This window comes from Scyliorhinus canicula, chromosome 19, assembly GCF_902713615.1.
Source record: "Scyliorhinus canicula chromosome 19, sScyCan1.1, whole genome shotgun sequence".
NCBI lineage: Eukaryota > Metazoa > Chordata > Chondrichthyes > Carcharhiniformes > Scyliorhinidae > Scyliorhinus > Scyliorhinus canicula.
Window position 1 is genome coordinate 47,291,283 of NC_052164.1, and position 16,317 is coordinate 47,307,599.

The following is a 16,317-nucleotide window of genomic DNA, read 5'->3' on the forward strand; positions in this document are numbered from 1 at the left end:
GTGGGGATGACCGTGGCAAGATGTTCATCTTCATTGATGATGTGTTGAAGGCTGCGAAGAAGATGTCGTAGTTTCTCCGCCCCAGGAAAGTATTTGTCTTCGGAGGAGGTCGGTGCGGGTTTTTGCTGTGGCGCGTTGGAACTGTCGATCGATGAGTCGAGCGCCATATCCCGTTCGTACGAGGGCATCTTTCAGCATCTGTAGGTGTCTGTTACACTCCTCCTCGTCTGAGCAGATCCTGTGTATACGGAGGGCTTGTCCATAGGGGATGGCTTCTTTAATGTGTTTTGGGTGAAAGCTGGAGAAGTGGAGCATCGTGAGATTGTCTGTGGGCTTGCGGTAAAGCGAAGTGCTGAGGTGACCGTCCTTGATGGAGATGAGTGTGTCCAAGAATGCAACAGAATTTGGAGAATAGTCCATGGTGAGTCTGATGGTAGGATGGAATTTATTAATCTCATCGTTAGTCGTTTCAGTGATTCTTCGCTGTGGGTCCAAAGGACAAAAATGTCATTGGTGTATCTGGTGTATAACGTCGGTTGCAGGTCCTGTGTGGTGAGGAAGTCTTGTTCAAACTTGTGCATGAAGATGTTGGCATATTGAGGTGCGAATTTGGTCCCCATGACTGTTCCATGCATCTGGATGAAGAATTTGTTGTCGAAGGTGAAGACGTTGTGATCTAGAATGAAGCGGATGAGTTGCAGAATTGCGTCTGGAGATTGGCAGTTGTCAGTGTTGAGGACTGAGGCTGTTGCAGCAATGCCGTCGTCATGGCGGATGCTGGTGTAGAGTGCCGAGACATCCATTGTGACGAGGAATGTTCCTGGTTCAACTGGTCCATGGGTGCTGAGTTTCTGTAGGAAGTCTGTCGTGTCGCGACAGAAGCTGGGTGTATCTTGTACGATGGGTTTCAAGATGCCCTCGATGTGGCCAGAGAGGTTCTCACACAGGGTCCCATTGCCTGAAACGATAGGACGGCCTGGTGTGTTGGCCTTGTGTATTTTCGGGAGGCAGTAGAGATCTCTAATGCGGGGATTACGTGGGATGAGAGCACGCAGGATGCTCTGAAGGTCTGGATCAAAGGTCTTGATCAGTCTGTTGAGCTGGCGGATGTATTCTCACACACAGTCAATTATACTCATGCATAAACTCTACAAACTAAACTATCACTACTACTAAAGCCTATACTGTACTTAGCTTTGGGCGCCCACTCAGTCAGAGGAACAATGGTCGCTGTCCGGTTCGGAGGGTGCTGGGGTCGAGCTGGTACGGAATAGTAGCTAGGAGCGTCTATCTCGTAGCGTGCATTAACTTTGGACTTACTTGTTCTGGTGCAGCTGCTAGGCAGGCCTCTCGTCGCTGAGAGCCAAGGCCAAGAAGAACTATTCTCTCTTGGGGCTTCTTCTTATACCCAAAGGGGGCTTCGTGCACTCTTGGGCGGTCCTTGAACTTGGTCCCAATTAATTGGACCATATCCTGATCATTGGTATCGATTTCCTCCAATAAAGGGGTGGCTGCCCTGATTGCTAGGCAGGCCCTAGGTGGCCGTTGGCATGCTTTGTTCTAGTCTCCCCTGGCGTCGGGGTGTCTGCTTTGGTATCGTTTACCTAAATGTTTCTCTTTTGTCCCCGGAGATGGCTCATTAGTATGCTAATGGTTTCGCAGTATTGGTCTTGTCTGGGAGCTGCAATCAACTCCAATCAACAGACAAACCTTGCACCTGCTTGCTTTCTCAGCATTGTCCATTTTTTCTCTTCATTCTCTGCAAGTGTCCATTTTGTAATCGGGACGTGGCCACCCCAGGTGGCTACAGGGGCGAAACCCACGCAAACATGGGGAGAATGTGCAAACTCCACACGGACAGTGACCCAGAGCAAGGATCAAACCTGGGACCTCGGCGCCGTGAGGCAGCAGTGCTATCCACTGCGCCACCGTGCTGCCCTTAAACAACCCATTTTAAATGTGATTAAACAACCCATTTTATAATTATACAAATAAAGCATTCTGAGCCACATAGGTCAGATGACCAATACTTTGGTCCAAGAGGTAGGTTTACAGGAGCATCATGAATGAAGAATTTGAGATAGAATGATGGAGCGAGTATAGGGAGGCGCTTCCAGAAAGTCGGGCCTTTACACCTGTAAACACAACACTAATGGTAGAATGATTAAAACTAGGGATGGTCAGGAGGCCAGAATTAGTTAAGTCCAGATTTGTCAGAGGATTGTTGCCATGTTGGAGAGGACAAAGATAAGGAAGACTGAAGTCATGAAGAGATTTGAAAATAAGGATGAGACATGTAAAATCAAGACATTCCTTGACCGGTTGACATTCAGGAGCATAGGGATGACAATTGAATAGGATTTGGTTCAAATGGGACAACAGGGCTTTGAATCATCATAAATTTATGGAGTGTAGAATTTGGGAGAGCAGCCAAGAGTGTATTGGAACAAACGTGTTTAATGGGCCGTGGCAAGAATGAGAGTTTCAGCAGCAGATCAGCTGAGGCAGTTCTAAAGTTGGGGAATGCGAGATGTGGTCAAAAGTTCATTGAATAAGACACCATGGTTGAGAACAGTATTGTTAAGTTTCAAACAGATTGCCGTCAGGAGGAATAGAATAAGTAGTTAGGATGGAATTTGGAGCAGGATATTGGCTTCAGTTTTCCCATTTGTTTCTTTGCAGAAGTTCCTGCACATCCAGGACTGGGTTTGGATAAGCAGTCTGATTACATAACAGTGACAGAGGTAAGAGAAGTGGTGGTGCGGTAGAGCTGGGTGTTGTCAGAATATATATAAAAAACAATGTTGTGCTTTTGGGTAACATTGCCGAGGGACAGCATGTGGCTGCAGAAAGCTCAAGAGGGTTGAGGAGGAATTGTTTACCTGCATCAAACTCACACAATCTCATTTGTAACGATGACTAGAGCCATTTCTGTACTATCAGTACCTAATTGAGGGATTGAAATATGGAGTTCTGGAAAAGATGGGAACAGATTTAGGAGACAACAGTACGTTCAAGCGCTTTGGAGAGGAAAGGAGGTTGGAGATGGGAAAGTTGTTTTGCGAAGGTGGCGGAGTCCAGGGTGTGTTTTTTTTTTTGAAGAGCGGAGCAAAGATTTAAAATTTAACTGAGAGGGATCGCAATTGGGGAGAAAGAATTGCTAATGTTGGCTAACCTGACTAGGAGGGAAATTGCTTGGCGAGTACTTTAATGGAAATCTGGTCAAGGGGGTGGGTTTCAAGGTGTGATGAATGTGAGAATTTTTTATAGACAACCATAGAATTCTTAAACTCCTATAAACCAGGGGCTGGTTTAGCACAGTGGGCTAAACAGCTGGCTTGTAATGCAGCGCCAGGCCAGCAGCATGGGTTCAATTCCCGTACCAGCCTCCCCGAACAGGCGCAGAATGTGCGACTAGGGGCTTTTCACAGTAACGTCATTGAAGCCATTCACCCCATCGTGACTGCACCAACCCTCTGAAAGAGCACCTTACTTAGACCCACTCCCCCACTTGATCCCTGCAGCCCCACCTAACCTGCACATCTTTGTACACTAAGGGTCAATTGAGCATGAGCAATTCACCTAACATGCACAGCTTTGGACTGTGGGAGGAAATCGGAGCACCCGGAGGAAACCCACGCAGACACAGGGAGAAAGTGCAAACTCCACACAGCCAGTCTGTATCTGTTGCAGTAATGTTATTAAACAAACTTGGGTTAAGATGTGCAGATTAGATGTCTGCTAAAACTGTGATTAAGGGGTTAACAACTAAGCAGGCTGCGATATCACTCATGGGAGGGGTAGGTCTGTTCTTTAGTTTGGCTTTTAAGTTCTGTCCTGTCTCCGTTTTTAGTTCCATTTTGGAGTTCTGCTCTGCATTCTGAGGAAAGGAGTTGCATTTCTTAGACTGGCTTCTGAAAGCTTCTATCCCAAGGATTTTGTGCATAAATCTGTAAACCACTGAATGTCAACTTAATATGTAGCATTTTACCTGTGTGTGTGTGTGGACTTTGCTTAATTGAAATTTTAGAATCATAATCTTTTATTGCCACAAGTATGAAGTTACTGTGAAAAGCCCCGAATCGCCACATTCCGGCGCCTGTTCGGGTAAAAGTAGATGGGAAAGTAAGCTCCAAGACCTTTATTTTTTTTCTAAGAACTGTTTCACTTTTTTTTTCTTAGATGTTAATAGGGTCAATCCTGTGTTAATAATAAAGTTTATCTTGATATGAAAGGTCCCTAGTTGTAAGTGAAATTACCCCTGGAACAAAGTATCCTTTCCTCACAGGTTACAAATTAGAATATTATTGTGGTCTTGTCTGGTTTCGTAATATAAATTAGGGTTTGATCCGGGTACCATAAAAGGGACAATATGAGCTCAGAGGGTATGAGTGGAGATGGGAGATAAATTGGAGAAATATGCAAGTTCTGCGACAGTACTCGGACAGGGCCAATATTGAGATGACATCTGGCCCGAAGGACCATTGGAAACAAAGATGTCCATGAACTTCTTGCTGGAGGTGAAGGCAGAGGATACAAGGCACAGTGGTTTGAAAAGGTGGTTTGAGAAAAGATGCTTGCGGGGGGGGGGGTCTCTTTGCTTTCTGTATGATCTTGGAATAATGAGCAGTTTTAACAGATGAGAGCTTGACATGATGGTGCTTTATGTTGTCCAGCCAGATCTGATAATGGATGACTAAACCAGATGTCTGCCATACCCTTTCAAGTTTGTGATCCTTGGAGTGGAAATGAGGGTCATGCATGAGGAATGACCAGGGTGAGAGAGAGTAATGAAAGCAAACCTAGAGAGTAATATGGAGCAAAGCAGTATTTAAAAGATGGAGGTTAAATGGGTTGGTGCAGCAACATGATGTGAAATAAGAAAGGAAGACAGTGAAAATATTAGAGAGCTTAATTTCCAGGGAATAATCTGGATGGAGCGGTTTGTGAGGACAATGTATGAGACCATTTGAGTTTCCTGAAGGGAGAGCACAGGGAACGCTGTAGTGAGCATAGCAGATGATAAGAGGCGTAAACGGAATTGTGGGCATATGCACAACACTTGAGCCAAGGAGCAATGGCTGGGTACAAATGGAGAGTGTGGTGGGAAACAGAAGAGTACTTTTAAGTGCTGGAGGCAACAACCTTGGAATAATTTATCTGACAAATTGCTGCATGAATGGGTACATTTTATGATGTATTTAAATAGGCAGTCCTTCCGCTTCTCAAACTGCTTGTGAATTTGACACTTTGGATTTTGCAATTACCAGTCTCCAATGGTTTCCTCTTTTAATGAATATTCTGCTAAGGTCTCAAAGACTTTCACCGTACAAGTATCAAGTGCTAAGTAAATGAGATTTGTACATTGATATCAGGTTCATAATGATAGCCAAACAGTGAATGATTATGGGGACACCTCCATTCCAAGTTCTCCATCATGTCATTGAGTTAAATATCTGAACTCCCATCTTCCATGCAGTAATTTGAAAGGAAAGATCTCCAGCACCTTGTCAGGGGCAGATGGAGATGTCTTTGCCAGTGTTACCCATATCCTGGTCGAAAAATAAATCATTTAATGTTGTGATATTTTATTTGCAATTATTGTTAATTGTGTACCTGTTGCTCAGTTTAATTCAACTGATACCTAACTCTTGAGAGGGTGTTTGGCATCTCAGCTATCTTTTAACAGATTGGGTATCCAGCAAGTAGTATGTAAATAGTATTCAATCGCTTCAGAGTAATTGCTTTATTTCTATGCATATGGGTATTGACAACCATAAATCAGTTTCCTTTTAAAACGTGGTCTATTCATCTGTCTCTTCTGGAATACACCAGCATTAGGAGCAGGAGTAGGTAATTTGACCCATCAAGCCAGCTCTGTCATTCAGCTAGTCATAGCTGATCATCTACCTCAATGCCACTTTCCTGTGCTTTCCCCATATCCCTTGATGTCATTAGTATCCAATAATCTATTGATTTCTGTCTTTAACATGCTCAATGATTGAGCTTTCACAGTCCCCGAGGGTAGAGAATTCCAAAGTTTCACGACCCTCTGAGTGAGGAAATTCATTCTTGTCTGCTTAAATGGCCTGCCCCTTATTCTGAGTTGTGTCCCTGATTCTAGACTCATCAGCCAGGGGGAACATCCTATCTAGCTGTCACACCCTGAAATAATTTTTATAAGTTTCAATGAGATCACAGCACAGGTTCCTCAATCCCTCCTTATAAATAATGCCATCCCAGGGATCAGCTTGCAGTCATCTGGCAAATATATTTTTCCTTCGATAAGCAGACCACAACTGTACACCGTACTCCAGGTGTAGTCTCACCAAGGGTCTATATAATTGTAAAAAACATCTTTACTCCTGTACTCAAATTCCCTTGTGATGCCAGCCAATCTACCATTTGCCTCGGGTCCTGAATCATGATAAAGGAAACTATGAAATGAGGTGCAAGTTGGCTATGATAGATTGGAAAAGGGACGGCAGTGAATAGGCAATGGCAAATATTCAAGGAGCGCATGGGTAAATTGCAACAATTGTTTATTCCTGTCTGGCGCAAAAGTAAAACGGGAAAGGTGGCCAAACCATGGCTTTCAAGGGAAATTAGAGATAGTAGTAGATCCAAGTAAGAAAAATACACATTGGCCACGAAAAGCAACATACCTGAACATTGGGAGCAGATTACAGTTCAGCAAAGGAGGACCAAGTGGAAGGGGTTAAATTAAGAAGGGGGAAAATGGAATATGAGAGTAAGTTTGCGGGGAACGTAGAAACTTTTACACTCAATTTTTACAGAAATGTGAAGAGAAAAGATTGGTGAAGACCAATGTAGGCCCCTAGCAGTCAGAAATGGGAATTTATAATGGAAAACAAAGAAATGACTGACTAACTAAGTGCATACTGTCTTCACAATGGAGAACACAAATAGAATACCAGAAATGTGGGGAACACAGGGTTTAGTGAGAGGGAGGAACTGAAGGAGATCAGTATTAGCAAAGAAATGGTGCTGGGGAAACAGATGGGTTTGAAGGCCAGATAATCTACATCCCAGAGTATTTGAGGAAGTGGCCTGAGAAATAGCGGATGCATTGGTGGTCATCTTCTAAGATTCCATAGACTTGAACAGTCCCTACCGATTTGAGGGTAGCTAATGTAATCCTACTATTTTAGAAAGAGAGGTAAATCGAAAACGGTATTATAGACCAGTCAGCTTGATGTTGGTAGTGGGGTAAGTTCTAGAATTCGTTAGCTGAGATTCTATAGCAGAGCACTTGGAAAACAGGGGCAGGATCAGACAGATTCAGTGTGGATTTATGAAAGGGAAATCATGCTCGACAAATCTTCTGGAATTTTTCGAGGATGTAACTACTAGAGTTGACAAGGGGGAACAAGTGGGTGTGGTTTATTTGGACTTTTGGAAGGTGTCAACAAAGTCCCACATAAGAGATTAGCATGTAAAAGTAGAAGTAGTGTATTGAGATGGATAGAAAGTGAAACTTTTGGCTATTCAAAAACAAACTAAACAAAGTTGGAACCTTGATGTCAAGCCTCTGCTAAGGCCTCCATCCATCCCTCTGATATTTATCTGATGTTCCTTGCAGTAGCACTGATTAAATCCTCCATTATGTAAATTTGTATTTGGACATCTGTTGGCTCACTGCTTCAACAATGTGTCTAATGTGTGTAACAGTGATTCCAGTTCAGATAGTGTAAGACCTCCAGCAGAGTGGTGTGTTGTTAGTTATATCTAAAGATAAATAATGACAATTTGAGGTCTATTTAATATATAGATTCTGATATTGCACATGGCTTTAAAGTCCACCTACTTTAACTCTTGTGGGGTGGGGGACGAAATTATGTTGATACCAATAACCTTTCCTGCTGAAAATGCAGTAAGGTTTTGATCACAAAGGTAATTTGAGTGAGTTGATAACCACAGGAATAGACACTTGTGGGTTTTGATTCCTAAATTCCAGAATTCATTCCTGACCTACATACAAATTTCAGTTACGACAGTAAGTAGGTCCCACAGTTGTTGCAGTATCCCTGGGTTAAGGGGCAGAATCTTATGACCTCCCCTATGACAGGATAAGTGGCAAGCAAAGACTCCGTTGCTGCTTTGGCCCATGTGCTTTTGAGGAAGAGAAGCTGTATTTTATGTTGAGGTGGTGGTCCTTTTCAAAATTGGTTTCTCTGAGAGGTGATTTATTGTAAACAGCCACTTGCCACCAGTAACCAATCATGTGACCAAGGGGATAAACAATAGGGAGAAAGAAAAATGTCAACCTGAAGTTAATCGTAGCGGTGAGCAGGTTCAGTTTTGAGTCTGAGTACCTTATTTGCACTACATCATTCATGTAACTGACTATTTAATATAAGAATATAGTTAGCGCTTTTCCAGGAGACACATCCGGAGTGAGACTCATCCAGAGTGGGGACTGCAACTTGATAATTTGGTGCAGTGAGGTAAATCAGGGAAGGTAAATGGAAAATCTAATTCTGCTATTTTTCAGTTAAAAGTGCAGTGTGGAGCTTAGTGTCTGATTGGGTGAAGCTGCCCCCACCCTAATTGCTGAGAGGCAGTTATCTGTCAATCACCTGAGGCCTGTTTAGGGGCACATTGTATTCTTCTCTTTGAAGTTAAGGTATTTTTTGAGTCATTGATTAGCTGAGGTCTGTATAAAAGACAGACAGAGAGCGCAGTCAGTAAGCTAGCGCTTTTCCAAGAGACACATCCGGAGTGAGACTCATCCAGAGTGGGGATTGCAACTTGGTAATTTGGTGCAGTGAGGTAATTCGGTGCAGAGTGAGAGAAGGTGCTTTTTCGGAGGTGCTTTTTAACCCTAGTAAGTGACTGGTAAGTAGTTTTTCTTTTCATTCTTTTCATTGTCTAATTTATTTATTTTTATTTTGAAATTTTTGAAATTGTTGTTGTATAAGTTTACCTAAGGTTTAAGACATGGCAGGAGATCCCAGACCCATGTCCTGCTCCTCGTGTGCAATGTGGGAGCTCAGGGACACGTTCACTGTCCCTGGCTCTTTCACGTGCAAGAAGTGTGTTCAGTTGCAGCTCTTGTTAGACCGCTTGACGGCTCTGGAGCTGCGGATGGACTCACTTTGGAGCATCCGCGATGCTGAGGAAGTCGTGGATAGCACGTTTAGCGAGTTGGTCACACCGCAGTGAAAATTAATGAGGGAGATAGAAAATGGGTGACCAAAAGAAAGAGCAAGAGTAGGAAGGCAGTGCAGGTGTCCCCTGCGGTCATCTCCCTGCAAAACAGATACACCGCTTTGGATACTGTTGAGGGAGATGGCTCACCAGGGGAAGGCAGCAGAGGCCAGGTTCATGGCACCGTGGCTGGCTCTGCTGCACAGTAGGGCAGGAAGAAAAATGGCAGGGCTATAGTGATAGGGGACTCGATCGTAAGGGGAATAGACAGGCGGTTCTGTGGGGGGGGGGGGGGGGGGGGGAGGGTGAACAGCCAGCAGTCATGGCGCACATAGGCACCAACGATATAGGTAAAAAACGGGATGAGGTCCTACAAGCGGAATTCAGGGAGTTAGGAGTTAAACTAAAAAGTAGGGCCTCAAAGGTAGTAATCTCAGGATTGCTACCAGTGCCACGAGCTAGTCAGAGTAGGAATGTCAGGATAGATAGGATGAATGCGTGGCTCGAGAGATGGTGCAAGAGGGAGGGATTCAAATTCCTGGGGCATTGGGACCGGTTCTGGGGGAGGTGGGACCAGTACAAACCGGACGGTCTGCACCTGGGCAGGACTGGAACCGATGTCCTAGGGGGGGTGTTTTCTAGAGCTGTTGGGGAGGGTTTAAACTAATGTGGCAGGGGGATGGGAACCGATGCAGGAAGTTGGAAGGTAGTAAAACAGGGACAGAAGCAAAAGGAAGTAAGAGGAAAAGTGCAAGGCAGAGAAGACATAGTCAAAAATCTAAAAGGGCGACAGTACAAGGTACAGTGACTGAGGGGAGCTCAGTGAATAGGCCCAGTAATAACAAAAGGAATAAAACTGGAGATGTTAAGATTTAAAACAGAGGTAAAAAAACCAACATAAGTGTACTTTACCTGAATGCTCGTAGTATTCGGAATAAAGTAAATGAGTTGATGGCACAAATCATCGTAAATGACTATGATTTAGTGGCATTTACTGAAACATGGTTAAAGGATGGTCACGACTGGGAGTTAAATATCCGAGGGTATCAAACTATTCGGAAGGACAGAGTGGATGGTAAGGGAGGTGGTGTTGCTCTGTTATTTAAGGATGACATCCGGGCAATAGTAAGGGATGACATCGGTGCTATGGAGGATAAGGTTGAATCCATTTGGGTGGAAATCAGGAATAGTAAGGCGAAAAAGTCACTGATAGGAGTAGTCTATCGGCCACCAATTAGTAACGTTATGGTGGGGCAGGCAATAAACAAAGAAATAACTGATGCATGTAGAAATGGTACAGCAGTTATCATGGGGGATTTTAATCTACATGTCGATTGGTTTAACCAGGTCGGTCAAGGCAACCTTGAGGAGGAGCTAATAGAATGTATCCGCGATAGTTTCCTAGAACAGTATGTAATGGAACCTACGAGGGAACAAGCGGTCCTAGATCTTGTCCTGTGTAATGAGACAGGATTGATTCATGATCTCATAGTTAGGGATCCTCTCGGAAGGAGCGATCACAATATGGTGGAATTTAAAATACAGATGGAGGGTGAGAAAGTAAAATCAAATACTAGTGTTTTGTGTTTAAATAAAGGAGATTACAAGGGGATGAGAGAAGAACTAGCTAAGGTAGACTGGGAGCTAAGACTTTATGGTGGAACAGTTGGGGAACAGTGGAGAACCTTCCAAGCGATTTTTCACAGTGCTCAGCAAAGGTTTATACCAACAAAAAGGAAGGACGGTAGAAAGAGGGAAAATCGACCGTGGATATCTAAGGAAATAAGGGAGAGTATCAAATTGAAGGAAAAAGCATATAAAGTGGCAAAGATTGGTGGGAGACTAGAGGACTGGGAAATCTTTAGGGGGCAACAGAAAGCTACTAAAAAAGCTATAAAGAAGAGTAAGATAGAGTATGAGAGTAAACTTGCTCAGAATATAAAAACAGACAGTAAAATCTTTACAAATATATAAAACAAAAAAGAGTGGCTAAGGTAAATATTGGTCCTTTAGAGGATGAGAAGGGAGTTTTAATAATGGGAAAAGAGGATAGATTGCAGCATCTGAGGAACTGAACAGGTTTTTTGGGTCGGTCTTCACAGTGGAAGACACAAATAACATGCCAGCGACTGATAGAAATGAGGCTATGACAGGTGAGGACCTTGAGAGGATTGTTATCACTAAGGAGGGAGTGATGGGCAAGCTAAAGGTAGACAAGTCTCCTGGCCCTGATGGAATGCATCCCAGAGTGCTAAAAGAGATGGCTAGGGAAATTACAGATGCACTAGTGATAATTTACCGAAATTCACTAGACTCTGGGGTGGTCCCGGCGGATTGGAAATTAGCAAACGTGACACCACTGTTTAAAAAAGGAGGTAGGCAGAAAGCAGGAATTATAGGCCAGTGAGCTTAACTTCGGTAGTCGGGAAGATGCTGCAATCTATCATCAAGGATAGGGTGGAGGCGTTAACCTTGGGTAGGGTGCTCTTTCTAGGAGCCGGTGCAGACGCGATGGGCCGAATGGCCTCCTTCTGCTCTGTAAATTCTATGAAATAGCGAGGCATCTGGATAGAAATTGTCCCATTGGGCAGACGCAGCATGGGTTCATAAAGGGCAGGTCATGCCTAACTAATTTAGTGGATTTTTTTGAGGACATTACCAGTACAGCAGATAACGGGGAGCCGATGGATGTGGTATATCTGGATTTCCAGAAAGCCTTTGACAAAGTGCCACACAAAAGGTTGCTGCATAAGATAAAGATGCATGGCATTAAGGGTAAAGTAGTAGCATGGATAGAGGATTGGTTAATTAATAGAAAGCAAAGAGTGGGGATTAATGGGTGTTTCTCTGGTTGGCAATCAGTAGCTAGTGGTGTCCCTTAGGGATCCGTGTTGGGCCCACAATTGTTCACAATTTACATAGATGATTTGGAGTTGGGGACCAAGGGCAATGTGTCCAAGTTTGCAGATGACACTGAGATGAGTGGTAAAGCGAAAAGTGCAGAGGATACTGGAAGTCTGCAGAGGGATTTGGATAGGTTAAGTGAATGGGCTAGGGTCTGGCAGATGGAATACAATGTTGACAAATGTGAAGTTATCCATTTTGGTAGGAATAACAGCCAACGGGATTATTATTTAAACGATAAAATATTAAAGCATGCCGCTGTGCAGAGAGACTTGGGTGTGCTAGTGCATGAGTCACAGAAAGTTGGTTTACAGGTGCAACAGGTGATTAAGAAGGCAAATGGAATTTTGTCCTTCATTGCTAGAGGGATGGAGTTTAAGACTAGGGAGGTTATGTTGCAATTGTATAAGGTGTTAGTGAGACCACACCTGGAGTATTGTGTTCAGTTTTGGTCTCCTTACTTGAGAAAGGACGTACTGGCACTGGAGGGTGTGCAGAGGAGATTCATTAGGTTAATCCCAGAGCTGAAGGGGTTGGATTATGAGGAGAGGTTGAGTAGACTGGGACTGTACTCGTTGGAATTTAGAAGGATGAGGGGGGATCTTATAGAAACATTTCAAATTATGAAGGGAATAGATAGGATAGATGCGGGCAGGTTGTTTCCACTGGCGGGTGAAAGCAGAACTAGGAGACATAGCCTCAAAATAAGGGGAAGTAGATTTAGGACTGAGTTTAGGAGGAACTTCTTCACGCAAAGGGTTGTGAATCTATGGAATTCCTTGCCCAGTGAAGCAGTTGAGGCTCTTTCATTACATGTTTTTAAGGTAAAGATAGATAGTTTTTTGAAGAATAAGGGGATTAAGGGTTATGGTGTTCGGGCTGGAAAGTGGTGCTGAGTCCACAAAAGATCAGCCATGATCTCATTGAATGGCGGAGCAGGCTCGAGGAGCCAGATGGCCCACTCCTGCTCCTAGTTCTTATGTTCTTATGTTCTTAATCTTGTGTCTTCGGTCATCTAGGACTATGGTGACTTTGTATTTTTTTTTCAGAAGGATTCTGCACTGGCTCTCCAAAAGAGCCTTCTGCCTAATCCCACTCCCCTGCCTTATCTCGGTAACCTTGCACATCTCTACTTTTCAGTTAGCAATCCAATTTTCTTTTGAGACCTTGATCAAACCTGTCTCCATCATTCCCTCGGGATGTTTGTTACAGATTCCAACCACCCTTCTGGTGAAAACATTTTCCTTTTCACTTTTATTCTTTTGTGAATTATTATGAATCTGTGCCCTCTTGTTCTTGGTGCTCTATTTGAGTAGAAGCAGTTTCCAACTACTTACCCTGTCTATACTGTCATGTCAGTGTCCCTTTAAGAAAGATTTGGTCTGACCACATGACTTATAGCATGGCTTCAGTGATGTCATTTGTGGGTGGAGCTGGGATGTGGCTGTCAGGTGTGGGGGGGTTAGGTTTTTTTTGGCTTTCAGTTTCGATTTGTTGCTTTGGACTGCAGAAGAAGAGCAGTGTTTCACTGTTTTCATTTTAAAGCTGTACCAGGGAACTGAAAGCACATTGGGTGCGGCAAACTGCCTTGGTAACTTTAAAGATCGAGTGGCTTTCCGGAAGGAGTTTTGAATCTGCTGGTTGGAACTGGATCAGAATCTCTCGTCCTTGAAAAGGGTTTTGGTTTATGAAATTTTGTATTCAATTGGAACAGCTGCTAAGGGGGATTTGTTAAGAGTCATATACATAGATTACTGTAGCTGTTGTGTTTTCTTTGTTTGTAATTGATAACAATTTCTTGCTGTGTTTTATATATGAGAACTCCATTCTTATAATAAACTTTGTTTTGATGAAAGCGCCAAAGAAGTCTGATGAATCACACCTGAAGTGAAGGCTCTTGTGCTCACCCTAGCCAAAAAGTTATAGGTCAGGTGAACTCCATAATACGCTTTGGAGTTCCTAAGCCCTGGCTCATAACATTATCCCTCAGGGTCTTGAATATCTCTGTCAAGTCTTTTCTCCAAGCAAAACATTTCCAATCTCTCCGATCTATCCCCGTAGCTACAGTACTCTATCCCTCTGAATCTCCTCCGTATTATGCCCCTATTAATACAGCCAAGATAAAATATGTTTTTTTAACTACTCTCTCAACATGCCATGCCATCTTCAATAATTTATGAACCTATACACTGAGGTTCCTCTGTTTAAGCGTGGGTTTGATTTCTCATGTTTAATTTCTCTCTCTCTTTCTCACTTACACACACAAACTTAAACATATATTTGAAGTGAATTGTTAGTTTCCTCTCTTGGGTACCTAACAAAACACCATTTCTTTTGCATCAAGGTAAGGCAGGCCATTGTTACCTTTAGTGCCATCCAGTGTTACCTGGATTTTACCCCCTTTCTAATGACAAACAGAAATGATTAATAGATTATAACAGTCACAAAAGACTTAATATTGCAGGAAGCCAAAAGAAGTATAGAAAATACAGGGGTGAAGTAAAAATGAAATTAGAAAAGCAAAGAGGATATGAAAAATTGGCAGGTAAACTCAAAATCCAAAGATGTTTTACCAGTACATTAAGAACAACAGTACATTATGGGCAGCACGGTAGCATGGTGGTTAGCATAAATGCTTCACAGCTCCAGGGTCCCAGGTTCGATTCCCGGCTGGGTCACTGTCTGTGTGGAGTCTGCACGTCCTCCCCGTGTGTGCGTGGGTTTCCTCCGGGTGCTCCGGTTTCCTCCCACAGTCCAAAGATGTGCGGGTTAGGTGGATTGGCCATGCTAAATTGCCCGTAGTGTAAGGTTAATGGGGGGATTGTTGGGTTACGGGTATAGGGTGGATACGTGGGGTTGAGTAGGGTGATCATTGCTCGGCACAACATCGAGGGCCGAAGGGCCTGTTCTTTGCTGTACTGGTCTAAGAGAATAACTAAGGAAAAGGTAGGGCCTACCAGAGATGTACCTGGTAACTCGTGGGTTGATGCAGAAGATGTGGGCACTAAGAGGGATGATTCAGACATTAGTTTTTTCAAAATAAGTTTAGATTACCCAATTATTTAGCGTGGCCAATTCACTTACCCTGCACATCTTTTTGGCTTGTGGGGGTTAGACGCACACAGACATGGGGGAATGGTGCATACTCCACACGACAGTGACCCAGGGCCTGGATTGAACCCGCGTCTTTGGCGCTGTGAGGCAGCTGTGCTAACCACTGTGCCACCATGCTGCCCACTCAGGCATTATAGTTAAAGAGGAGGAGTGTGAAATATTAGAAACACCAAGCATAGTGAGAGAGGAAGTACTGGGCAGACTGGCATCCTTGAAGGTGATTAAATTGCCAGGGCCAGACTGTAGAAGGAAGCCAGGGAGGAAATAGCAGATGCTCTGAGGATCATTTTCCAATCTTCACGGGATAAAGGCGAGGTCCCAGAAGATTGACGGTCAGGGAACATTGTACCATTATTTAAAAAGGATGCGATGGATAGGCCAGGAAATTATAGGCCAGTCAGTCTGACTTTGGTGATGGACAGATTATTGGAAACAATTCTGATAGGTAGCATGAATTGTCACTGACTCTTGGATTGATCAGGGGTAGTCAACATGATTTTGTTAGGGGAAGACAGTGTCTAACATAATATTTTGAGTAAGTAACCAGGAGGATTGTTGAAAGTAGTGCAATCAATCTAGATTTCAGTAAGGAATTTGTCAAGATTTCACATGCCAGACTGGTCAGAAAAGTGAGATCTAATGGGATTCTGGGAAAATGCCTGACTGGATCCAAAATTGGCTCAGTGACAAGAAACAAAGTGTCAAAGCCAATGGATGCTTTTGCAAATCGAACACTCTTTCCAGTGATGTTCCACAGGGCTCATTGTTGGGACCCTTGCTGTTTGTTGTCTATATTAATTATTTAGATTAAATGTGGTAGGTATGATTGGGAAGTTTTCAGATGTCACAAAAATTGGCATGTAGTTGATAGTGAAGAAGATAGCTGTTCACTCCAGAATTATATCAGTGGTTTGAGTGGTGGAGAAGTGGCAAATGAAATTCAATCCAGAAAAGTATGAGGTAATGCATTTGGGGAGGGCAAACAAAGCAAGGGAATACTCAATAAATGGGAAGATATTGAGAGGTGTTGAGTAAGTGAGGGACCTTGGAGTGATGTCCACAGGTCCTTGAATGGAGTAGGACAGTTGGACAAGGTGATCAAGAAAGCAAATGAAATGCTTTGTTGGG

General features: G+C 43.4%; 1 protein-coding gene across 16 annotated transcripts in view; it reads left to right on the plus strand.

The window, feature by feature from the left end:
* tanc2a (tetratricopeptide repeat, ankyrin repeat and coiled-coil containing 2a) overlaps window positions 1–16,317 on the plus strand; it is a 1,067,833-nt gene that overhangs the window by 274,106 nt on the left and 777,410 nt on the right. The window contains exon 3 of one of the 16 annotated variants that reach the window (XM_038778855.1): window positions 2,683–2,744. The exons of the other annotated variants lie outside the window; for them this stretch is intronic. The gene's annotated coding sequence lies outside the window, so the exon portion shown is untranslated. The remainder of the gene's footprint in view (window positions 1–2,682; window positions 2,745–16,317) is intronic. 16 annotated transcript variants of the gene reach the window in all.